Below are 27,631 nucleotides of genomic sequence, written 5' to 3' on the forward strand. Positions count from 1 at the left end.
ATCCTGATTTGATGTCGGATACCAGTCGACTCAGCTGTGACTACCTGAGTCAAATCAGGTTAATAATCTCGGGCGAGCGTACTTCCGACAGCGCATGTTGCTTTACAATTCGGATGAAGGGTCGGAGACATACGATATAACGGCAGGAGATCCACGAGGGTGTGTCCTAGGCCCTCTGCTATGGAACATAAAGTATGATAGCGTTCTACGGCCCCCAATATTTAGACAGCCTGTTGTCGGGGGATTCGCAGATCACATTAGGAGGCCATAACATCCAGTCACCCTGACGAAGTAGAAATCTATGCAAGTGAGGTCATCTATACGACCCAATCTTGGCTTGAAGACTTCGGACTGAAGCCTGCCGAACAGAACTGGTACTTTTTACGAAGCGACGAAAACGAAAAACCATTCAGTCGACATCGGCCCACATACCGTTCACTCCCAGGCTGCATGGCAAACAGCATAAGACCAGGCGAAAAATGATAGGTGACTAAATCTGACCATAAGGATATGGACTACCTGACACCATTACGAGACAGGTTACGACTTGATTCAATTCTTAGGTGGACATAGTGGGTACAGAAAGTACTTCTATAGGTTCAGTTTGGATGAATCGCCAGATTGTCCTATCTGTGAAGCTGCAGCCGAAGATGCAGAACGCGTTTTCTTCGTCTGCCGAAGATTCCCATCTTTGACGACCCCCCAACATCAACACAAGTCAAAATCCGGAAATTACAATGGTTTGGTAACATCAAACGAATGCCAGAGAGAAGAAATCCAAAACGAGTGCTGAAAAACAGCCCCGATAAGAGTCGGCCAAAAGAGAAGCCAAAGTAACGCTGACAGGGCTCAATAGACGCAGATTTCGGGTGAGTTCTAAGATTTTCTAACTGGAGGGCGCACTCTTTGGATCGAGATAATTAGAGCCGATGCAATCGGGAGGCCGAAGCTCCATTTGGGCTATAACGCAATCGAAGAGGGGTAACCATTTCCAAGGAAATGGGTGTGACAGACACACACAAACAGTAAACCGATTTTAACAGGGTTTTGTTGAAACAAGTTAACTAACAGTGTCTCTGATAAGAATGGTCGCAAAAAAACATTCGAAATTCACCTGAAGGAAATAATTAAACCAATCGAGGTTTCGCAAGTCTTCAATGGACGCGCCTCTAGAAGAAAAATTGGCTAAATCGACTGAAAACTCAAAACAATGTAATTGAAAATCGCCACGTTATTCTTCAGATATAAAAGGATCTTTCATATTTTTATAATAAAAACTAAGGACACTGAATTACGGAGTATTTTCAATCGCCGCGATATCGACTTATAAAGCGATTCGGGGGTTAGTTGCTTTATTGAAAGTGGATGCCACCATGCATATTGGCGCGGAAACCTGTTGGATTTACAAAGACAACAGATGTGGTTCGAACGAGCTCCTGCATCGGTTCCGAAAATGGCTGATGTTAAATGTTCATGTCTTGTATCAGTGCCCTGCGCAGCAGCGAAATGGCACACATGGAGAATACACATTCGCCCTCTGATTTTAAGAAAAGATAGAAAAGTACTAGCCCAGAATGGAGAAGTGGAGATTGAAATGCTTCCTGTAGAGGAAAAAAGTGCTTATTCTTATCAGTCATGTCAAAGGAATAAATAAAATAATGGAGTACAGGACCCGCTTCTGACCAATGAAACAACATCGTATCAAGCACTTTACAGCTAGTAAGAAACACATATGGGCCTTTAGAATGTCAAGACTATTCTTTCCAACATAATCCTGATATTTTACGCTACCGCAAGTCAAATTTATAATTTGACATTATCTAGAATGATTTTTAATAAACTTTCCAACATCGTGCCCTATATTTTGGTTTTTGCTACTCCTAGGATACATTTTAAAAGAAATTTTGGTAATGTAATAACATACGAGTGTTAACTTAAGTGCGAAGGTATCGGGATAAAATGGACTTCGTGGCATACATTTCATATAGAGACATAATTATTTTCTCGGATTTTCTAATTAGATGATGCTGGAAGTCTCCCCCTTAAGGGGAGCCATTTAATGCATACATGGCATTTCATAGTTTCTCTATAGTCGGTTTACACGAATTCTTAAGAAGGAGAGGAGGCTCTTAAAGCAGATGTACACATATCATTGAGGCAATACAGTAACTCCATTGTTTTGTATGACGCAAGGAGTTCTCGAGACCCCGATTAGCTACGGAATTAACTACTACTCCCAGAATCAATTGGTGAAACTAGGAAAATTTATTCACATACTTATGCCAAAATTTGGGAGACTGTATTGACAAATTCAGCAGCAAACAGTGAATATTATAAGAAATGAACCAAATAGAGTTTAGATCAAGTTTTCCAGACCCTGAGGAAAAAAACTTGCATCCCCCTCCCCTCTCCTCCTATAATTCACCATTGATTGCCTTAACCACTATCACTGCAGTTCAACAGTCGATCTTAGTCATTCTACACATTAGACCAGAAAGCAAGAACGAAGTTTCATGACTGTAACCAATAGTCGTCGTTCTTCGAGATGAATTCGGTTCTTATTAGGCTAGAAAGTGAGGAAATGATTTCCACTCATACGGTGATCGTCGATAATTGAGTGCAGTACCAACTTTATACTATTGACGGCACGGTAGCCGGAGTGATTTAGGGCGGTACAATGTCGACCTCAGGCCAGTCTTCGAATTCTGGTTACGGTCATGGATTTTTGTAATAATTTAACAACTTACAACAGGAACCAGGGCTGGAACTTATTTTTAAGAAATTCGTTTTTCGCCCTAGCATAATGTTTTGGATTGTAGGCCTGATATACGATGAGCTCCAGTGACGGACAACTTTTAGACCCCATAGTGAAAAACTCATTTGAAAAATATATTCGTTACCCTCCAAATTTCGTTTGATCAACAATTATAACAACACATAAGCAGCTATGGATGTATGTTTGTAACTCAAGCCTGTTTTCTTCTCTCAAGAATTCTCGCTTAATACTCGGATAGGCAAAATTGCACACCTAGCGCTAATATTTGCCTCATTAAATGCTGCTGGAGACCAAGGTCCAAAATGGACTATCAAGTCAAGAAATTATCTCCAACATATTGGATTTCTGACTTTGCCACAGTAGTAGGGGCCGATGTAAATGACTCCAATTAAATTTAGGTGTATGTGTCGCATAATCTGGTGACTTCAGTGAAACAATTCAGTCACAATTTCACCTCCCAGCATAACACCATACATTCTTCGTAAATTCTAGAGCATCGACGCAAAAACAGATCAACTCCCTTGAACAAACAGAAGTTCAACGCCATAATCCGCTACTACAATTCTTGCATAACCATTACACTATTACCACTTCAACCAATTTACCAACAAGAATTATTTTGTTATCACTCCCATTCAAAACAGTATCAACCGCTACCATCACCGAGGGGTTTTCAAAATAATCTTCTTGTTAACATTGCACGTACGCAAAATGAAGAAAATTTGATTCAACCACTTGAGGCATTCCAGGGTACGTTACAATGTCGACCGTGGCCCACACAATGGTCTACTAAGTGGATTGAGAGGAATGTTATCCATTTGGCTTAATATAGAGCCTACCAGAGAATTCTGCGCTATTAAAAAGCCTATCACATGCTGCATAGTGTGATACAAAACATGGTATTAGGTGACAAACATTTCCTGCTGTACGATCCAATTTATTAGAGGAATTACTGTTAATTTATGTAATCAAAACAAATTATTTGGTGTAAGTACGTGGCTTCGAATAGACTTTTCGTCTCCACTTGGAATCTAATAATGATGTGAGAGAACGCATTTATCATTTCATAGACAACTCAATGGAGGTAGCAGAATCATGCTGATAAGCAAGAATTTAGGATAGCGTGAATATCATTTGAAATATTGCAGGCATGAAGTTAACTTTTGCATGCCAATAATTAAGTCACGAAGTACACGAACAGGAAACGCAGCTCATCACTTCGCAGAAATAAGAGCGAAGATGGATGCATCATAGCCCACGTTAGGAAATTGTCCCACAGTGGGTAGTAAACGACAATTAAATATTTTTCCAAAGAAATAAGATAAGATAAGATGAATTCCAATGCAAAGGAGAAGGAACCTTTCTATGAGCAACCCTGCGTAATCCAGGAGGGTCGGCCTGAAGATGACAATGTGATGTTAAAAGCAGGTCTGAATATCCAAATGACTTCTAACTTCTCTGCTCAAAAATCTTACAATGGGTCTGGGGGTCCACAGTTCCCACCTTCTCACCAAATTTCGTGTCAATCAGTATAGCCGTTTCCAAGAAAAGTGCCTGTGACAGACAGACAGACAGACGGACAGGCAAAGCCGTCGGTTCCTAATCTCGAGAGTTATTAGCTCCATCTTGCTTTCTGCGGCTCCAGTCTGGGCATCGTCTTTGAAAGTGGAAGCAAACAGAAGAAAAATCGCAGCCCCATACCGATTGAGCGCATTACATACGTCATGCGCTTACCGTACAACTTCAGATGAAGCAGCTTGTGTGATAGCCGGCATGATCCCCATCGACATCTTGGCGAATAGGTGTCGACGCCTCTATGACCCATTATATGCAATCGGTGAGTCTTATACCAATCGTCGGCAATTGGCACGAAGCGATTCTATTTTGGAATGGCAGAAAAGGTGGGATGATTCACCTAAAGGACGCTGGACACACAGGATTATTCCAGATGAGAGCGGAGGCGAAAATTGACGCCGAGGCACGGTTGACACCCGAGAATATTGTGGACCACATGCTAGCCTCTGAAACATCTTGGAGGGCGGTTGAAAAATTAATGAAGTCGATGCACAATCTGCTGAGGAGAGAGGAGCTTCGGAGGAAAGTGACAAATAACGACAGAAGCCGCAGTTGATAACTGATCCTGCCCCGCGATGTAATACCGAAATGGCAGTCCCGCGGGGTAAGCGAAGGAGAAGGAGGTGGTTTTAGTGAGTAAAAGTCTCACATAACCGTATGGCAGGAGCCAGCGGTAGGTTTTGAATCTTTCCACCTTCCAACGTATAAAAAAAAAAAAAAGACGGACAGACAAACAGACAGACATTGAACCGATTTTGATAAGATTTTGTTTTACAAACAAAACCTTAAAAACAGGACACTTGCATACCCAATACCAAAGTCAAAGAACTGTGGAAGCCTGGAGGGGAATTGATGAACGCAGGAAGCTAAAAGCCAAGGTGTGTGATGCCCCGAAACTTCGGTACCGGCTTTCCACTGAAGCATAACGTGCCCCAATTAGAAATAATTTTGGTTTCAAACACTATAAAGTTTAATACCTCAATCATGCCCGAAATTTGTAATAAAAACTCCACCCCACATCGCCGATACAATAATAGCCTGAAAACCTACCAAAGCCAACTTTCTTCAACTCAACGATTGACACTCTGAAATTCAGACAATTTGTTACTATTAAGACCCTAGAACTCAGTGTCAGACTATCTATCAGTTCACGGCATAGATATCATATCAACATCAGATATCAGATTTTTCTTTTTTGAAGCTAACACAATAGTGTTGTAAGAAAGAACAGAAAATAGACAGTTCGATTGCGCGCGGAGAACCTCAATAAAAGGGCAATAATTCCTCATACATTACTTCTCCGATCTAGAATAAAAAGAAAGCGTGACCATGGCCTATGTCTAAGCTAAACTTTGTGGAGACGTCGTGTCGTCAATCTTTCGACAACATGACGATCCGCCGTATTTACCCAAAATTCAGCTTATTGTCAAAGCAATATTAATTCATAGCATCACAACAACAAAAAGGTAAATATTTTAAATTGTATCCATTGTAAACCAATTTTGAACATGGGCAACAGTGTAAATTATCATGGAAAAAATTGAAATAAAGAGACATTGAAATGATATTACATAGTAGAGTAGAAATAGGTAGGTGATGTATGTAATGTCAGAAAAGAGATATCACCTTAAAGTGTAATATCACGTTACCATCACCGAGTGCGATCAAAAAATCACTGAAAATCACAACATCCGCCGCATCAACAGTCAGTAAAGAAATGATAATGATATTACTCTTGTGATAAGCAATATTCTGGCCTGCTCATGCCAATGTGATATCACATCACAAAACATCACCGAATATTACTGTAACCGGTTCCATACATCACACAATCCTTAGTATAGAAATACATTTCACAAATTCAAGCAGCTGCTTGTTTACAAGAATCATAAGTCCCAGCATTAAAGATTAAATTTTTACATTCATTACCTACTTATCCCTACCGTACATTTTCCATGATGAATGTGGCAAACGCCGGGAATATCTCTCTAGTGACATAATGTGATATTTGCGTTATAACATTTACAGATAAGATAATATCACTCACATAGGAACGTTATCCTCCTTCTCAGATTTCCGCATTAGAACTATTCCTATGCCATATTGACTGACATTGCAATAAATGGCAAAAAGTTTGTAGAAATCAGGAATATGAAGAACTAAAGTAGAAGAGACTCATTTTTAAAGCATGAAAAGGCTAATCAACTTTCTGAATTCCATAAAACTGCCACTTTTTTCCAGCAAGCCCGTCAGTGGTGCAATCATAAATAGGCACACATCGTCCATGCCACCCTAACGTTTTAAGAAACCGCCAGAGCTATTTGAAGGATTTAGGTTGACCAATGATGTACCCCAAATATCGGAATTCTTCCATTACAAACGTACCCTGATGTCCAACGTCAATTCAACAGATGTTGATCAATGATCTCTGGATTCAACAGCAAGTCGTTCACGAAGGCCAAATGATTTATTTATTTTACATAACAACGCTGGACTACCAGTGGAAATCTACTTGGATACACTTTAATGAGAAATCCTAGCCTTCCACCAGACATCGTCCATGCATTGTTCTGATCGATGATACACGGCCTGGTTGAGTAGAACTTCCGTTTATACGAAGACGACAAAAAAAGCCATTTATTTGCCATAAACCCCTAATGCCCGTCAACTACACTTACGCATCACCGAATCTTTCAACTCCCCCACAATTTTCCGAAAAGTTTGCACTCCTACTATTGTGCTAAGGCCACCCACTCGTTGGCCATACTGAGATAGTGCGTTCCATTGAATAACCCACATAGCACAATATATGCATAACCCACCATGCAGTTGTTGCCCGCTCTTAATATGTGACCTAACCACTGCCATTCCTACCTTCTCATCAACACATTCACAAGTATCTGGCCCGTACGCCATCGAAATTCTTCATTTCATTCAATCTAAAATACTCCGATGAAACAACGAAACCATGAATTAATAAAAGTTTGGAGCTTCTAAGTTACCGCCCCTTCTAGGATATTGGCTATGCCATGCATATTAACACAGAGTAGTCTCAACATGATATTGGTATTGAGATAGCTGCATTGGCAGATTTTGAATAAAACAATGAAAGTGAATTTAAGGTTTTAATGCGTCGAACAACAAGTTCGGGGCCGACTTCGGCTATTTGACGCCTTCGGTGTTCTGCCCATTAATACAAATAGGAAGAGTGTCTGCCTGAAAAGTTTGGTTTTGTTGGTGTTTATCTTGAGTTCGACAACAGAGCCATTTAGCAAAGATCCATTACCACAGTCGAGATATTTAAGGAAAGTTGAGGAAGCATGAAGAACGTCACCAATAATCAAGAGCTCGGTGCTAAAATCCAACCCTTGCGGACTCCGCTTTCGGCTTTAAAATTCCTCTGAGGTGATATTTTGCACCATCACAACTCACTCTGGTGATGGATATTACATTCTTCGGGATACCCCGCCCATGGGTAGAGCACTCCAAATACCTCCCTGTTCACGGTGTCGAAAGCCTTCTTGTAATTGATGAAGAACAAAGGAACCGGTGATCTAAACTCTCCACACTACTCCATAATTGTTCAGAGGATATTAATGTGGAGGATATAGGACACCTCAGAGCGAAAACCAGAAAACCAAAAGTTAACACGCAAATTCCCCTTTTATTTTCGAACTCAAGACGGATGTTCTTTTACGGAGTTTTAACGATGATTCCTTTCTTTTCCACTCTTTTGAGAAGTAGGAATGCCGGCTAGCGCAGCGAAACTGAAGGAAATTGGGAACGGTGGTTGGACTAAGTCGTGAACAAAAAAAGGAACAAGAAACCAAAGGTGCAAATTAGCCCGGAGGCAACTGTAATCTCCAGTAGAGGACATCTAACATATGCGGAGATACAGAGAAACTGAAGAAAGCGACCCCGACCTAAAAGACCTAGTCGGAAATGTCTGCAAAATCCGGAGGACCCAGAAAGGAGATCTCATGTTCGAACTGAAAAAAATCCAGCGTGGGAAAAACTGACGGCTTTCGTAACAAAGTTATAAACTCACTTGGGGCAACATTCTCCCCGGTTCTTTGCCAAAAACGTCCGATCTATATACAGTGCAAGGATCTCGATGAGGTAACATGCAGAGAAGAGATCTGCCCTGCCTTGAAGCAACAATTCAAGTTGGAAGAATTCAGTGAAGAATCTTACGTGAGCCTAAGAAAAGCTTATGGCGGTACCAACGCAACGCGACTGCCAGTGGAGTCAGCGCAGAAGTTGTTGGCCTTGGGGAAGGTTCGGATTGGATGTATTGTTTACCGACTAAGAGAACAGATCTCTTCAAAGAGGTGCTTCAAATGCCTAATCTTTGGACACTTCGCGAAGGCATGCACTAGCGGCATCGATCGGTCTGATCGATGTCGAAGGTGTGGGGAGAAAGAACATATTGCCAAGGAGTGCAATAGAGATTCCAAATGCATTTTGTGCGAAGAAAAGGAGGGACGGGATAATCGGCATATTGCCGGAAGTAGTAAATGCCCGGAATTCAGAAAGACGTTAACTGCAGTAAAAAAATGAGGTTAATACAAATTAACCTCAATCATTGCAGGATCGCGCAAGATTTGCTTGCGCAGACCACTTACGAATCCGCGATAGAAATTGCTATCATTAGTAAACCATACAGAAATCTTGACGGTGGTGTATGGGTCACAGATTCGACTGGTAGCGCTGCGGTCGTCAAGTCATACAATATAGCATGGGTCAGGCGGCTAGTGGTTTTGTGTGGGCAAAAATAAGCGGTATATTCGTATACAGCTGCTACGTCCCACCAAGCCTCACACTGCCTGAGTTTGAAGACCTGTTATACGATCTTGTTCACGACGCAAGGAGACAAGATCTATAGGTGATAGCCGGTGACTTGAATGCGTGGGCCATCGAGTGGGAGAGCAAAGAGACTAACGCAAGGGGGCGGGGCTTATTATTATAGAAGCATTGGCCCAGTTGGATGTAGTTCTGGTCAACGAAGGTGATGTAAACACTTATCGGAAAGAATGATCTGATTCAGTTGTAGATCTTACTTTTGTCAACCCTGCGCCGGCACGTGATATGTCCTGACAAGTTAGCGAGGACTTCATGTGCAGCGACCACCAGACAATCACCTTTGAACTGAGGACGGAGCCATGGGGCAGGAGACCCGCACCCTGGAAGTCAATCCAAAAGAACATCAGGATGATCTGCAAAACCGATGGATGAATGGAGGTGTGATGTGGTGTGGTTTGAACTGCACAGCAAAGCAGGCAGCTAGACGGATAGAGCTTTCCATGCTCATTCCCCACTAGAAGATCCAATTGTTGGTGCAATAGTGAACTTGTCAGCCTTCGATTGATTTGTCACAGAGCCAGACCAACGGCTCAGAGGGCAATAAGTAAGATCGATCAAGCGCAAAAGGAGCATGCCTATAGAGAAGCCCACAAGAACCTCAAGTTCATCATCCAGTAAGAGTAAGAGGGAATGTTTTAAGGAGCTCTGTTCGAAAGGGGACATAAATCCATGGGGTAGCGCCTATAAGATCATGACAGGCTGATTCAGAAGCCGATCATCTCCGGAGATGATGTGCCCGAAGCTCTTGATGAAAATAATCCATGGGTTATTTCCCCAGCAAAAAGGGGGTACAGACATCTTCCAGCGCCCCTTGAATGTGACGTCCATGCCACCAGTCACCAGGGACGAACTGCTGGAGATCTGCAGTCGAATAGGCGACAGCAAAGCCCCGGGTTTGGCATACCGAATAAGATCCTCAAACTTGCCGTAAACCGGATATGTTCACGGAGCTGATCGAAACGTACATGTCCGAGGGTATCTTTCCTGCATCATGGAAGCGGCAGAAGCTGATGCTGCTGTCTAAGACTGGCAAACCTCCAGGGGAACCGTCCTCCTATAGACCTATATGTCTTCTAGACACTATGGGGAAAATGTTGGAACGGGTTTTTTATAATAGATTACTCCCAGTCGTCGAGTGCCAAGGGGGCCTTTCAGATAGGCAGTATGGGTTGCGTAAAGCCAAATCTACCATTGATTCCATCAAAACCGTTACTGGCTTGTCTGAAAATGCAATTTACGGACGAGGTTAGCAATAGCAAATATTGTGTGCTGGTGACCCTGGATGTGAGGAATGCATTCAACTCGCCCAGTTGGAACCTTATACGAAAGCCTCTGGCGATGATCGGTGTTCCCACCTACCTCGCCGCTATTTTCGATAGCTACTTGCGAGAGCGGAAGCTCTGGTGTTATACCGATGATTGACCCAACGAGTACGTTGTCTCCGAAGGTGTCCCACAGGGCTCTGTACTGGACCCACTATTGTGGAACATCATGTATAATGATGTACTTAACCTTCTGGTTCCGGGGGAGGTCACGGTGGTGGGTTACGCCGACGATATAGCACTGGTAATGGTCGCAAAGCATCCCGAGGATGCTGAGTTGTACTCAAATCAAGCAATCAACGTTGTTAAGGCTTGGTTAGAGAGCACTGGACTGGCACTCGCGGAGGAAAAGACGGAAGTGCGCAAGAGAAATTACGCCTGCATTAGAATCGGGAATTGTATCATCACTTTCAAGCCAGCCGTCAAATACGATAGACGGAAAACTCAATATTAAGCAGCACATAGAGCATACATGCCAAAAAGCATCCATCACGAGTATGGCTCTGGCAAGGATGATGCGGAACGTAGGAGGACCGCGGCACACTTGCAGGCTGCTCATCATGCTTTATGCAGTCCCAGTTTGGGGAAAAGCGCTGCAGGTTTTAGGCAATACACATCAACTGAGTAAGGTTTACAGAAGAAAAAAAAAAGGCTGACAGACAGATAGACACACAACCTATTTTACTAAGGTTTTATTTTACACAAAACCTTAAAAATCGGGTTGGGAGATGATTTTGGTTTTACAATTGGCGGTGAAGTTATCGTTCGCCTTGTTGACATCTACTACTGTGATAAAAAGGAAAGTTTAAATTGTCATTTAAAACTCCCGGGCATTAGGGAGGCAAGTAAATTTCTTTTTTCCTAGGTTGTTAGGACTGCCCATAACCTTTGCCAATCACCTGTTTGTCAAAAGGTTCAATTATTTCCGTGTTACACGTGTTTTTGTAAACAGCCAAAAGTGAATTTTTCGATTTTTACAATGGATGATTGCATCAAATTTTGTTTGCGGAACGAATATTCTTGTGCGGACACGTTGAAAATGTTGCGGAAGGCCTTTAGTGATCAAACTATGACACAAAAAAATGTTTATAAGTGGTACAACGAGTTCAAACCAGGCTGAACCACGCTCTGGACGACCATCAACGTTTACCGGCGAGGACCACGTCCCAAAAATTAAAGATTTGGTGCTTGAAAATCATCAATTGACAACTAGAGACCTCGTTGTTAGTGTTGGAATATCATTTGACTCAGCCCAAGCCGTTGTGAAGGATGTTTTGTGTCTCAAACGCGTCAAGTCTCGATTTGTGCCAAAATCGCTCAATTTTTTGGAAAAAAAGCGTCATACTGCATTGTTTCTTCGCGACTTTGTTCCCAAAACCTCGACTCATATCATTCCTCAACCACCGTATTCGCCTGATTTGGCACCGTGCGACTTCTGGCTATTCAGCAAACGGCCAATGCGGGGACGCCGTTTTGACACGATTGAGGAGATAAAAACCGAATCGAAGAAGGTCTTGAAGGCTATACCGAAAAAAGACCACTCCCACTGTTTCCAGGACTGGAAAAAGCGTTGGCAAAAGTGGCGATGAAATTGATTTGGAAGAATAGATAAAGAATTTACATTTTATAAACAAATTCACCTTACTTTTTGATCACAGTAGTATGATTTTGAGTGCTGGCCGACTACTCAAAAACAATGAACGCCGCCTCGCGGAAACGGAGAGAGAGATGCAACGTTAGATCAGTGGTATGGCACGATATGACAATGAGTTTGCATCTATCTTTGAAAAATTGCGAGGCAAGCGTCTTCGATGGTATGGACCTGGTAATTCAAGAAACATATTTCAACACTGATCATAAAACCAGACTGATCTGCACCAGAGAGACATATAAAAATGAATTGGACATTTGTTTTAGAAGCAGGGTCAGGGCAGATGGACCTGGGATTATGACAAGTGAAGATTGATGCAGATGGCCTAGTCATTAGAGTAGTGGCAAAGAAGGAAACTCGTGGAGAAACTTCTCGACTACAGTAGAAGGATCATAATCAACACCAATTAAAATCTGTTGAGTGAACAATGAAATTCCTGTTTTCATCGCAGCCAACCATATCAACTCACTCATACTCAACAAAAAATCTCGTTCAATATCTGTCAAATATCATTTGAAAAGTAACCAGATCACTTAGAAATATCACTTAAAACTAGTTTTATCAAAAATTAAATATTTGTCACTTACATACAGCCTGTATAACATCATTTTTGTCAATTTATACCCTTTTTTTCTATATTATAAATTATATATGCATTTTTATATAACTCTTTCATATTTTTCAAGGATTCTTAATAAGATTTTCATTGCCTTAATCTACATCAATTTACTTTGGATTTGTTTTGTGAATTTCAGAAGGAATCAAAAAAAAAAAACATTAAAAAGAAACTGTGTGTATAGCACATGACTAGAAAACGTTGACACTGAATGTATTTTTCTTAGACGCAATCGAGATTTTATAGTATCTTAAGGCAATTTAATGCATATTTACGTGTGGATATGTTGAAGTGACTCCGACAGAATAGAATACATTCAGCATCATTGTTGAAATTCAAACAAAATATTTTTACTCACCGATCGGGCTCGATATATATTTTTTTTTAAATATTTTTAAAATTTTTATTTAAATTATTTTTATTTGATTTTAGATAGTTCTATCTTTTTGCAGTGTGAACTTGCAATAATCTCGTTGATTCGTTTAAATATGGACTTTGGTATTGATATTAATTCGTGATAACACCGGACGCACTTATATTATTTAATTATAATTAAAACTTTCGGACACATCATAAATATTTAGTTTTTTTCTTTAATGTACTTCCCAGAAACTATCAAACCGACGAACATTTCATTCATCTTTTTTTTTTTTGTGTATTTTAGGAAGAAAAATTATTGTTAACAAATGAATTTTCTTGTTTTTTTTCTCTTTTATTTTAATACGTACCAATGAATCTGGTAGGAGAAGAGATTTGTTTCTTTCTTGGAAAATTCTAGAAAAGAATTGTTTCGTTCATTCAAAGTTTGTCAAAATCGAATACGTACCAATCTTCAATGGACGTGGCTGAGCAGAAGAGATGTTTTGTGGTAGTACAACAATGAACCGTAGAATGAGTACGATCATCTTTTCCCCAACTTAGGACAAAGCTTTTATGTAGCCTTTTCATTTGATATCTATGATAATTGCAATCATAGTTTTAGGGTATTTGCCTGACAGTCAAAGATACTTAACTTTCCAATACCTAAACACCTATTTTGTGGAACGTGCTGCTTTATATAAAGGAAAAGTTATTCAGAAAGCAACAATGTGCCCTAATTTACTTGTGTTTGTTGGTCATGGTTTCAGGTTTTTCAATAAGTGCGGGGTATTGTCAGATACATGGGGGAATTTTTAGATAATGCACTAGGACGTATGCGGCAGATCGAGAATTGAAACTAGAAAATAGATACATGAAAGCCTTATTGTCGTGTTCACAATGTGACAGCTGTGAGTAGACAGACCCTCTACAAAAATGACTGCTCTAGTCTAGCAATAGCACTTCCCAATTCCGTGTCATGACCCGAGCTATAAATCTCTGGTGTTTTTATGGTTGAACTATTGAAGGCCTGTCTGGTAACGACCAGAGAATCTAACCCGTCTGTCAAATTTCGTTGAGTTTGTCACTTCAGGTTGTTGAACGGAAGCTTGAACAATTTTTCCGATGTCCCACTCGGGAGCGTTGGTCCGGGATTGGGTTCTCTTCGATATAGTCAGCCATCGCGTATACAGGTTTGAATCGATCGAAGGATACTGTGATGATACGTCCAACAACTTCAACTTTAAAGAACTTATCCGTTTTGCTGATCACCCGATATGGGCCCTGGTACAGATTTTGGAAGTATTTTCTTTGGACCATCGCTTGTTGTCGCCAGGTCTTTGAATATGAAGACTCTTTTGTTGTTATGTTGACTTCCACTAAGTGCATGTAACATTTGGAAACACTTTCTTAACTCGTTGGGGAAATTAGATGTAACGACTGACCATAGATCACTTCCACTGCAGTTGCGTCAAGGTCTTCCTTCCAAACTGTGCGAATGCCTAGTAGCATGACAGATAATGCTTCTGCCCAGCGGCTGTTGTGGTTATTAACTTCCGAATGGGATCCTCTAATTTTGATGTAAATTGCCCCGGTCAAGTTGCTGAGTTCTTGAAACAACTTCAATTCAAACTGGCTTGATCTGTGGTGATCCCAAATGGTATGCAGAACCTGGAGATCCATGAGTCAAGGAACGGTCTGACAACTATGATGGCTTCTTGGTTGTGGATTGGTGCTACTTGCGGCCAATGTGAAAAACAATCTATCATGATCAGGCAGTAGTGTTGCCCCTAACAATAAGGCATAACGATAAGTTCAAAAAAAATGATGGTGGCACAAAGGTCTCAACTGGTGCAACCACATGACAAGTCACTTCTGATCGCTGATAAACATTTTTTTGTAAATTTGTATTTATTTGAATACAACATTGATCCTGCGTCTCATTGTCGTATTCACAATGTGGCAGCTGTGAGTAGACATCGATGGATCGATGTCGATCATCACAGTATCCATACGTCCAACAATTTCAACTTTAAAGAACTTATTCATTCTGCTGATCACCCGATATGGGCCTTGGTACGTATGTTGGAGTATTTTGTTTGGACCATCGTTACGGATGAAAACATGGCTTGCTGACTCGGTGCCTTTGAATATGAAGACTCTTTTGTTATCACCTTGACCACCATTGACTGTAAGTCATTTGGAAACGCTGTCTTAACTCGTTGGTGAAATTAGCCGTAATGGCTGACCATACACCATTTCCGCTGTAGTTGCCCCGAGGTCTTCTTTCCAAGATGTGCAATTGCCTAATAGCACGACAGGTATTACTTTCGTCTAGCGGCTATTGTAATATCGTGTTGCTGCTTTGAGCTGACGGTGAAAATGCTCAACCCTTCCATTACCTGCCGAATGGGATGCTGTAGTTTTGATAGATGTTGTGCCGGTCGGGTTGCTGAGTCCTTGAAACAACCTTGATCCAAGCTGCCTTCCTTGATCTGCGGTTATCGGTAGTGGTATACCGAACTTGAAGATCCATGTGTCAAAGAACGCTCTGATGGTTTCTTGATCGGGAATAGGTGCTACTTTCAACGTGAGAAATGGTCTACAATGGTCAAGCAGTAGCGTTACTCCTCACAATAGGGCATAATGATAAGATCCAGATAAACGTGTTCGAATCTAAATGATGGTGGCGCAAAGGTCTCAGCTGGTGCAACCGCATGACAAGTCACTTTTGATCGCTGATAATTATTGAAACCACGTGTCCAATTTCTGCAATCGGTTTTGACAGAAGGCCGTAACTTTGCCCCCTCAAAATAAGGCATAATGATAAGATGGTGGCGCAAAGGTCCCAACTGGTGCAACCACATGACTTTTGATCGCTGATAATTATTGCAACCACGCGTCCAATTTCTGCAAACGTTTTGATAGATTGCCAAACATACCTCCGTGTTACTAGTTTGACAGTGGGGTTTTGTTCCTGGGTAGGATGGGTAATGTAAGGTGTTGAAAACAGTTTTTCGGAATGTAGGAGTTATATAAGGTCAGATGATACCAGTAGACGCATCACACCATAGCTTGTAGCTGACCTTGGAACCTGGAATTGCTTTAGTCGAAGCCCTCTGTTTTCCTGTTGCAGCATTTTGAGCTCTTCGTCTTTGGACTGAGATGCTGCCAAGATTTCGCCTAATTGATAAATGATTGTAACTTCTCAGCGCGCGATAATACATCCGCAAAAACGTTTTCGCAACTGGATACATGCTGGATATCTACGGTAAACTGCAATCGCATACATGCTGGATATCAACGGTAAACACTCGATATTTGTATGGAAAACGAAGGTTAGCGGCTTGTGATCCGTAAAGATGGTTAACTCCCTTGCTTCAACCATAGTGATTTTGGTTTGAATTAGGAGGTAGCCGAAATTTGAAGTAAAAAATTTGCCTTTGACGATATTTTCCTTTTTATTTGCTAAAAGTATTTTTTCTTGTATACAAATACGCATTTCGGGGACCAACTGTCCCCTTCTTAACGATATCTTCCTAAAAGTTCTACCAAAGTGGAAAAAATTGCAACCCATGTCCGTGTTTAACCTTTTTTCGAGGGGAATTTTCAAGATGTGGAGGCTCTCGTAGGAGTCTAGTTTTCTAACGTCGTTCACTTCCTTCAAAATGTTGGCGTTGTCCAACGACAAATGATGTCCCTGCTCTATTATATGTCTAGCAACCGATTTCGCCCCCTGGAGGAGTGTTGGAAGTTTTTGTCTTGAGGCCTGGCGTTGTTTCTTTTTGATCCGGTTTTCGATGAAGTTCCGTTTGTATCCATTTTTCTTCGCTGTTTCCAAGATGTAGTTCATTTCTTTATTCCTTCTCCCCTCGTTGAACGGTGTTGTAACCATCCTATGAATCATAAAGTTATATCCCGCCATCTTACGGTTGAAATCGTGGCTTGAGGTGTATGTTATGGTTCGTTGTGTCTGGGTCGGTTTCCTGTAGATGTCGAATTCAAAATCTCCTCTATCCCGGATTATTTTTTAATCCAGGCACGGTATCTCCCCTTCCTTTTCGGTCTCCATGGTGAACTCGATGTTCATGTGTTCTCGGTTGAGTTTCTCGAGGATCGTCCCGGCTTTTTCCCTTTTGATAATTGCTAATACATCGTCCACATATCTGAACCAGAATCTCGAGAGTGCCCCAGTCTCCTCGAGTTCCTTCTATAGGTTCTCCATAAATACCTTGGGCATTTGATTCTGGGCAGAGATGGGTTAGGCATTCTAATTTCGGCTGCTTTCTTAATAATGGGTTTGCATTCAGCCAGAGCCTTTTCCACTCTTTTAACGGAATCTGGCAGAGGGTCCTTCCTGATGATGTGAAACTTACTTTCTTCTATTTTTTTACGTACTAAGTGGTCGTATGCTCCTTTGTCCATAATGACCACTGCGTTTCTTTTGTCTGTTGGTAAGTAGAAAACGGGTTTCTCTTTCAACTCTTTAATGGTTGTTGGACGATACTCTTTTCCTTGCGAATGGCCGCTTAGTGGGGGGTCGACAGTTGCTAGGTACATACCAAGTAGATCTCGGTCGCACGCTCCGCTTTGGGTAATGAACCTTCTGTAAAAATTCAACATACCCAAGAATGCTCCGAGCTGCTTCACGTTGGTTAGTTATGGATACAACTAGGTCACTTTGACAGTGATTGACAAGGGGACCAGGTATCCAAAAAAACTGACCATTTGCTTGGATTCACCACTACTTCATATTGATTCTCTAAGGTTGCGGCGAAGAAGACGCGGCAGCAACTCTGTCGGCCAAACCAAAACCTAGTGGCCAAGGAGAACCTCCATGTGGTGGCACCGAGAAACACTGTATTGACTAAGTTTGTTGACCATCATGCGCAAGCCAAATGCACCAAAGGCCTAATCAGGGCGATCAGACCCGGGCTCGCACGGGGACTCATCTGAAGTGGCTTTAGGTGGCGAAACCTTACCAAGGGTATACTGGTACCATGGGAACCGGGGTAGCCCCTGAATTCACATGTCTCAGGAGAATTCTTATCCCATGTGAGCTCAGCTCAGTTATAGCGGTTTGTCCCCCCTAGTGAGAGTGTCACAGTCATACTCATTTCTGCAAGCATGTTGTGTGTTGCATGTTCTCAACATTCTCATTGTAACTGCTTTTACGTTTACCTTGAACCCGGCAATTTTCCTTTTCAACTCGAGGTCACAACTTTGGGTATTACCAGGTGAGGATGATGGTTGTTAGCAGAATTTCAGCGAAAGGTTTTTCTTTTATAAATTTGAAGTGTTTATTTGAATGCATACCCTGCCTAAGATGGTGATGATGAGTTTCTTACTCAAGAGGAAGGTGTCTGGAGGCGATTAGCACCACCACACCTTATTTGGGAGGAACAAATTTTGGAAATTGTTTCCTTACTTAACTCAGTTATTAAATGCGGAATTTGAAAGAAAAAGTCCTTCCCATCTTTGATTTGCATATTATAAATTAGTTGGATCGAAGAAATCGACAAAGCAATTTTGTTGACATTCAGATATTGCATCCCGGGAACCTGTTCTCCCGTGAAGGGGAAAGTAAAAGGCAGCTGATTCCGGAAGTATAGTACCTGCGATGTCTAAGTGTAATTACGCGGTATTTCTAGTGATTAAATTATTTGAAATAATTTAAGACTTGCTTTTTTCCTATTCGCTAGTGTTATTTATTGGTCTTGAAAATACAGAGATTTCGGGAACCACTTGTTCTCTTCATCGGGACTGGTTAGCACTGATGAAGGGAACAAGTGATTCCCGAAATATCGAAATTTGCAAGAACAATAAATAACACTAACGAAGAGGAAAAAGGTGTCTTAAATTATTTCAAATTATCTGCGATGGAAACCGCAGGGATTTCTCTAGCTTTTATTTGTTTTCTTCGATTTTATTCGCTAGTGTTATTTATGGGTCTTACAAATACCAATATTTCGGGAACCACTTGTTCCCTTCATCGGGACTTATTAGCAGTGTCATTTATTGGTCTTGCAAACAACGATATTTCGGGAACCAGTTGTTCCCTTCATCGGGACTTGTTAGTACTGATGAAGGGAACAAATGGTTCCCGAAATATCGGTATTTGCAAGGCCAATAAATAACACTAGCGAATAGGAAAAAAGTAAGTCCTAAATTATTTCAAATTATCTGCGATGGAAACCGTCTAATCAAATAGGGATTTCTCTAGGTTTTATTTGTTTTCTTCGATTTTTTAGGAGAGCATTGGCTCCATCAAAGGATCTTAGGATACAAATCAAAATTTTGTTTGACTTTTTTAAGCATGAGATCATCAACGTATTGTTATCAGTAAAACTCAGAAAAATTTTAGATACCTCCCCAATGCCTATTGAAAAAACCCAAAACCATGTACACAAAGTTCCTGCAATGTATCACTCGGAATGACCTTGAGTGGTGAGATTAAGTTTTTATGGTCCTCCCAAGGAATCATCTAAACACCTTCCTCAAATCCCTTCCAAACGATTAACACTGCAAATATCAACCACTTCCTAAGTAAAACCTCTATTGACACAAAATAAATGAAAATACGTACCAAAAACTGCATACGGAACAATGATTTATGTTGTGAACGCGACACTAGTTGAGAGACAGGTTCGTTGCGATAATCATAGAAACTATTTCAATCGGATTATTTCATTAGTTTAAGTTGCAACATTGCCGAGTATCATACTGTTCGATTGGTTGCTTGTTTTCACATTCAATTTTCCAGTTCGAAACGGAGCTTTCAATTCACAATCAATTTAACCGAATAAAATCTTTTTTTAAGCGCAATCAAACAATAAGATACTCAATTGCAATTGTTCTTTTACATATTCTGTGAGAATCATTTTGACTTACCAAACAAGTGCCCGAAGACCCCATTTACATAAAGATCATCACACACTGAGAGAGAACAGTTTCGATGTAAATAATAAAAATAAATAAATTACATTTTGCTCTTTGGTTTTTTTTTGTTTTGTTTTTATCTTCGTATAAAGGTCATTTTGGAATAAATAATTAAATTAACATGTAATAACTAATTGCGAGCAACCAGGAAATTGGTAGACATATTTTGTTTGCCTAATACTTCCATCCACCTCCTAAGCTAAGTGATACAACGAACGGTATTTGCTTTATGAAGAGCGTGCAAATATTAGTGAATTTGGCCAAAAAAGATTCGATAATCAAATTAACATGTACGGGGAGACTAATGACGAACAAACTAATACTAATGGAATCTACTTTTTGGGAGATATATTCCTCGAAATACGATTCAAACATTATTATTTTGGGAATTGTGATGTCATGAAGGGGTGACTTATTTTGAAAAAAAGGCCCTAATAATGAATCCACTTACAAAGTACCTCGGAAGTTACTCAGAAATACATCTATCTAGGATGAACAACAAAACACTGAACCATATCTACGTGAAATTTAACGAGACAAAAAGCATCCTTGGAACATCACAACCAACTACAAAAGGGGACGTTGCAGCATCACATGGATGACGCTGGTAATGTTCAACTTTACACAAAAATATTTCCAATATTCGTTTGATGAATCTATCTGACATGATACTAAAACCATAGTAAAACGTAGATACTAAAACTGGTAGATATTTTAACCCAATGTAAAGTCATCGATTTGGCCAAATGGCTCAACAAAAAACGTTGGGAAACAGTTTAATCAATCCAGTCAGTCGGTGCAAACGCAATCAAACGAAACTTCATATGTTATCAGTTCTGATGGATCTACGGCACATATTAGTCCAATTACATTGCATGGGAACTAAACCTAAGAATTAAATATAAGCCCAGTATCAGTGGGGCTTTTAATCAGAATTAAGAGGGTCATTCCGTGTGTCAGATCCGCGGAATCGAATTTTTGTTTTTGGCATTAATTGTATCTAGATATAGTGTAGAATATATGGGCAAAGTTGTCTTTTGATATTCGTAGTCCTTCGGAAATTATAATGTTAAACACTTGATAAGTCACATGCCAGATTTATGTCGATCGCCGAGATAAAGTGCGTATTTGTCGGTCCGAATGACGTTCGAATGACTTTGTGGCGCAGCAGGGTTGTTGTTGACTCGACTGACAGATGCCACCACAGACAGACACACAGACGCCTGTGCGGAGTTGCCAAATCTCCCATCAGGCGCATCCCTTCGTGCGGATAAGGGAATGCTCCACGGATGCGTAGGAATATGGACATATACGCATTTGGAGGTGTGCGTGTATGGGCATGCTTATGCGCAGGCCAGGTAGGTGGGAAGTAAACGCCCGCCCATGGATAAAAATTGGTTATGGGAAGGATACCCAAAAATTAAACCAAACATGGAAGAACAGAAGGAGAATAAAGTTATGGTGCAGGGCTTCGGAAACCCAGTACCGGCGGCCGTCGATATCCCTCGACTGCAGTGCCTCGGTGGTGGATTCCTTGGCCACCGTTGCATCGAATACTACGAGTAGTCTGGAGAAAGAGGCATTGAAAAGGAGTATATCACTCCCGAGAACGCCTGTTCAAAACACACGCAAAGATGCCCCACAAACTGGTCATTCACTAGCCCATAGTGGGGTGACTACACCTGGTCGGAACATGTCGCAGGACTTAGTGTTTGATCCATTTAAGAGAAGCTCGACGATCGTGCGATCTCCTCCGAAATCAACGTTGATGAAAGAAGGAAATCAGGGAAGCTTCCGGAAGGCTAATAAATACGTAAGCGCCCAATGGAAAAACCAAGCGGAGGAGCTGTGTCAGAGTCCGGACGAATCACCGTTTGCCCTACTCGGTGGTAAAATAGTAGAGTTGTCTGTCATTCGTGTACTATACAAGGGTGCCAAGGACGAAAAAGATGCCTCGAAGAAATCAAGCGTCACCCATGCTACACAAGTGACACCCCCTCAAAATCCACAAGCAGCTTACCGCTTGAAAAGAGGAGTAGAGAGAGTGCGAACGATTCTTTCGGATCCTCACAGGACGCGAAAAGGCAAAAAGGCCTCTCACGAGCAAAGGGGAACGCAAACAAAGTTACCAAAATAGTGGAAACTGCGGCGTCGGCTCCAATCGAGCCAAGGGAGGCAAAGCCCCAAAAAGGAACTAAGGAATCATGGACCAAGGTTGGCGGAAGGAAAAATACGACACAGAAAAGAAGATTACGGCCCGAATTAATTATCATCTCCAAAAAAAGGGATATTATTTATGCCGATACCCTCAGGAAGGTCAAATCCGATCCTGAGGAGATGGACCTTGGAGAAAACGTCAGCCGAATCAGACGCTCCCAAAAAGGAGATTTGATGTTGAAGTTGAAGAAGTCTCCTAGCAAAACGGTGCAAAATTTCCTCGGCAAGGTGGAGAAGCCCTTAGGAGAAGAAGCACAAGTATGGGCCAGAAAGCAGGAGATTGTCATACAATGTAAGCACATTGACGAAATCACGACCAAGGAGGATATCCGCGACGCCTTAGAAAAGCAGTTCGGACCACTTGGCTTGCAAGATTCCGCAATCAGGGGACTGAGGAAGGCATACGGAGGCACGCAAACGGCAATCATAAGCTTACCAGCTGAAGCAGCGTTCAAATTGCTGGCGGCTGGAAAAGTAAAAATTGGTTGGTTCGTTTGCTGACTCAAGGACCAGGTGCCCCTCAAGCGCTGCTTTAGACGGAATTTGGAATTTGACCACATAGCGCCGAAATGCACCGGTGACCGTGACAAGTCAAAAAGTTACAGAAAATGTGGGGGAGAAAGTCATATGTTCAGGGAGTGCAAGGCTGAGCCTGAATGTATGCTTTGCAAGGAAAAAAAGGACGTCGACTGTCGGCACGTTGCAAGCAGCAGCAGATGCCCAGTGTTTAGGAGAGCCTTGAATGCAGTAAAGAAATGAGGTTGATACAAATCTCAACCTCAACCATTGCGAGGCAGCACATGACCTTCTCTCGCAGATCATCTATGAGAAGGGAATTGAAGCTGCCATAATCAGCGGGCCTTATCGCAATAATAAGAGCGGTATTATGGGCGTGTGGAAATCAAGCCATTCAAGAAGGGATGGAGTTTCCAGAAATTGGATTCGTCAGGGCAAAAATAGCTGGTATCTACATATATAGTTGCTATGCTCCACCAAGCGCGACGACAACAGAATTCAAAGGAATGCTAGGTATGCTAGTCTCGGATGCAAGAACTAGAAACCCCAAGATCATAGCGGGTGACTTCAACGCGTGGGCCGTGGATTGAGGCAGTCCCACTACGAACACCAGGGGCCGTATTCTGCTCGAGGCGTTCGCGGAGCTATACTTGGTGCTTGCCAATACGGGAAATGTTGCCACTTTTCGTGGGACAGAGTCGGGCTCAATAGTCGATCTGACATATGTAAGTACCACATTGGCGCATGGCTTGTCAGTGGGCATTATACTCACAGCGACCACCAGGCGATTTTCCTCCAGATCGAATATGGGCCACGCTTCGATGTGCGTTCCCGTGAAGCTGGAAAACGGGGCTGGTTCGTGAAAAGGTTTGAAGAGGATGCATCCATAGAGATGCTATTGGGAGGCCAAAGTCTCGGTGGTGCGGCTACAGAAAAGGTAGAGCAAATGATGGGACGCATAACAAGAGCATGCGACGCTGCTATGCCGAGGCGACGAGTTCTCGCAAAAAGGCGCTCAAACTATTGGTGGAATGAAGAGATCCCCCCCCCTTCCCCGGATAAAGGGAAGCGCAAACAATACATATCTGAGGAGGAACTTACGCAAATTTGCCGGAGAATAGATGCTGTTCCCAATAGAGCTCTTAAACTCGCTGTTAAGACCAGACCCGACTGGTTTATCAGCGTGTTTGAAATATGCATGGCAGAAGGAGTTTTCCCCGACCGGTGAAAGAGGCAGAAACTAGTTTTTGCTCCCAAAGCCGACCGATTTGCCTCATCGACACGGCAGGAAAGATGCTCGAAAGGGTCATCTACAACAGACTGCTTCCTATCATCGAATATAAGGATGGACTATCGGAGCGACAATGTGAATTTCGTCAAGCCCACTCAACGATCAACGCCGTAGATATTGCTTTGAAGCTGGCTCGAGACGCGATGTCGCCTAAAAAATGCTGTCCCATGGTGACGTTGGACATCAAAAATGAGTTCAATTCCGCAAGTTGGGAGTGGATAAAAAGCTCACTGGTTAGAACAGGTGTCCCTAGTTATTCGATAAAGCTCCTCGACAGTTACCTTTCGGAGAGGACACTTTGGTACGACACGGATGAGGGATCCCAGTATTACACCGTCACCGCGTGGAACGTCATGTACAATGGGGTCCTTGTCCTTCCCGTGCCAAAGGAGGCCACGATAATCGGTTTCGCAGATGATCTAGTGGTTGTCGTCGCGAAACAACCTGAAGACGTTGAAATCTACGCTAACGAAACCATTAGCGCCATAAAAGCGTGGCTGGAGATGGCTCAGTTTGACCTTACGGAACAAAAGACGGAGGCGGTCTTGATTACTAATCGTTGGAAAAGGAATACGGTTAATATTCGTGTTGGTGGTCACGTCATCACTTCGAAACCGGTTATCAAATACCTAGGGGTGATAGTTGACGCTAAAATTAATTTCAAGGGACATCTGGACTATGCCTGTGAGAAAGCGGCAAATACCAGCGTATCATTAGCGCGGATGATGCCTAACATTGGAGGCCCAAGATACAGTCGCAGATTACTTGTGGCCGGAGTGGTTCGCTCCACACTATTATACGCAGCACCAGTTTGGGAGGAAGCACTAGCGTGTGAGAGTAACCGTAGGAGGGTAAATATGACTTACCGCTTAGTGGCGCTAAGTGTGTATAGCGCCTTCAGAACAATATCAGGCGAGACAGCGTGTGTTATTGCGGGACTGATCCCGGTAGACATTTTGGCAAGTGAGATACTCTGCCTGGACGAGACAAGGAAAATGAATCCTCCTGAAAAGGATGCAAAATACTGGAAGGCGGCAAGGCGACAGTTGCTGGAGAAGTAGCAGAAACGGTGGGACGACTCGCAGAAGGGGCGCTGGACCCACACTTTGATTCCCCGTATTGAGGTGTGAATCCAGCGACGACACGACGAGATTAACTACCATCTGACGCAATTCCTGTCAGGACATAGTGGTTGCAGGAAGTACCTGCACCAATTCAGGATGGATGATTCTCCCTTGTGTCCTGAATGCGTTTGCACACCTGAGAACCCGGAGCATGTGATGTTTCACTGTCCACGATTTTTCTCAGAAAGGAGGAGTCTGGAAGACTCCCTAAAAACCAAACTAAGCCCGCACAACATCGTCGGGGAAATGTTGAAGTCGGAGGAAAACTGATGTGCGGTGAACTCCGCAATCAAAAGAATAAAGGAGGAACTTGGCAGAGCGGAGCGCGTAAGGAGGACGCGAAGAACGGAAGGCTTGGTCGCTTAAAGCGCAGTTCACCCGGCGAAGTAATACTTTGCGACGGTCCCGCGGGGAAGGAAGAAGGAGAAAGTGGGGGCAGTTTTAGTGGGTGAGAATCCCACACGCTGCTGCAATCTGGCGCGGCAGTGTCTTTGTAAGATATCCACCTCCATCCATCCACACAAAAAAAAAGACAGACAGACAGTAAACCGATTTTAATAAGGTTTTGTGCTTTCACAAAACCTTAAAAAACACCAAAATTAACAAAAAAAAAAGTTTAACACGGTGCCAAAAATTTAGCTTTTAATATTTTTTAATAATCCTAGTTTGCGGACTGTAGTTAACTCTGCACGTTAAAATGCCGTTTACTTTTTTTCTTTAAGATGATCAACACGCCCTCTAGCGTGGCAGCAGAAAAACGCCTTTTTTTGGAGATGGGTGTATAAATTGCTCTGTATTTCCATGACAGACTATGCGATCGGGCTGCAAAAATTACTATGCACGCTCAAGACATTAATAAATCTATGGTGAAAAATTCGTATTTGTATCTTTATCAAGTTCTTCACAAAAAATTTCTAAAAAAAAAGCGAAAAAAAACCGCCTTCACACGAGATGAACCCCTTAAAGTAAGGTGGGCGCTACAATTATGACATTCTGTCAAATCCCTACAAGTGATTGATCTTTGTTCACAGACTGCACCTGGAAATGCTTCCAAACGTGTAATCACAAATGAAAAGGGCGTTAAGTCAGGTCAAAAATACAATTTAGTGCCGACACAAAATAGATTAAATAAATTTAAATACAAAAAATTGAGGATGAGTTCTTCAGTATTTCCCATCTACAAAATTATCTAAATCTCCACGTTAAATATAAATACAACAAGAGCGCCAAATCTAAACAATTTTCAGAAGCCTAGCTGATATCAGCAATGTGACATCGCCTGAACTAGACAACTCAAAAATACCCCCCAAAAAAGCTCTAAAATCCTAAAGATACCTCCAGACCCCAGTCAATAATATCTAAACAAATACAATAAAATTATTGTGCACACAATTAGTTATTACATCATCTAACCGTATTGGTACACACTCATAAAACAATTTTATTTTTATCACCAAACTCGTGTTTGCTTTTCAATTTGAGAACGATAAAAAAAAAGATAGTTATGATAACAATAAGATATTCTGAAGATATATACGTACGTGTCCCATAAAGGTTCCCTTACTCACAGTTTTTTTATTCGTTTCTCTAGAAATGTTATTGTTTTACTTACAATTTCTTTAACTTTTCGGTCTGTTTGGTTTAGTTTTGGTAATATTTTGCATTCAACAACAGTTTCGGTTTCAACATAATTCAAATTGGATAGTGCGCGATTACAAGATTATGCCTCGCTAAATAATTACACAGATATTGAAATTAGTTGATTAATAATTGAAACTTGAGATAATTGTACAAGTACAAGTGTAGTAGGATAATATGAAATATATCTAAATTAACTTAATTTAAGTAACTATAACGCCTAATAACTCACAGTACAGGGGTTATTTCTGTCTCTCATCCCTCAAATCTCCCATCTAAATATCTCTCACACACAATTTCTCATTGGTATATGCCCTAGTGAATATCTGACTCTCGTATTCATTTTTGACTCGGTAGAGTCCCGTGTGATGGATTTACGTTTTGTCACGCGATAATTGGCATTGGAAACGTAATCGAGAGCCTTTTTTTGTTTCTTAGATTGTCTTTTGATATTATAGTTTGGTATTTTGTTTTGATTTTTTATTGTTATTTGAATGGGGATTTTCTGAAAAGTACATCGAACAAAACAATATTTATTCAGATTGATTTCTCCATTCGTTTCACACTTCCTTAATATTGTTTTATATTAAAATGTGATTTTCTTTTCTTTTTAAATTTTTATTGGGTTTTTCTATTGTGTTATTTTAACGTCTCGCTTACAACTAATTTTAAGAAAAAAGCCCTGAACATTTACAAGTTCAATGAAAAGCCAGAAATAATTGATAGCGTATTAGGAGAAAACAGAA

The 27,631-nt window shown here is 41.5% G+C and overlaps 1 protein-coding gene and 1 long non-coding RNA gene across 3 annotated transcripts in view; both read right to left on the reverse strand.

The window, feature by feature from the left end:
- The window catches only part of LOC119648086 (putative RNA-binding protein Luc7-like 1), a 70,232-nt gene that overhangs the window by 34,998 nt on the left and 7,603 nt on the right, over positions 1–27,631 (reverse strand). The window lies entirely within an intron of this gene.
- On the reverse strand, positions 12,622–27,621 carry LOC119648088. 2 transcript variants are annotated; one of them, XR_005249014.1, is made up of 5 exons: positions 26,860–27,621; positions 20,052–20,096; positions 19,747–19,828; positions 13,630–13,851; positions 12,622–13,577 (listed from the first exon to the last, which is right to left on the reverse strand). It is a non-coding gene; the product is annotated as an uncharacterized LOC119648088 (long non-coding RNA). The 2 variants fall into 2 exon arrangements; XR_005249013.1 differs by having other exon boundaries at positions 12,622–13,851.

Source organism: Hermetia illucens, chromosome 2 (genome assembly GCF_905115235.1).
Source record: "Hermetia illucens chromosome 2, iHerIll2.2.curated.20191125, whole genome shotgun sequence".
Lineage (NCBI taxonomy): Eukaryota > Metazoa > Arthropoda > Insecta > Diptera > Stratiomyidae > Hermetia > Hermetia illucens.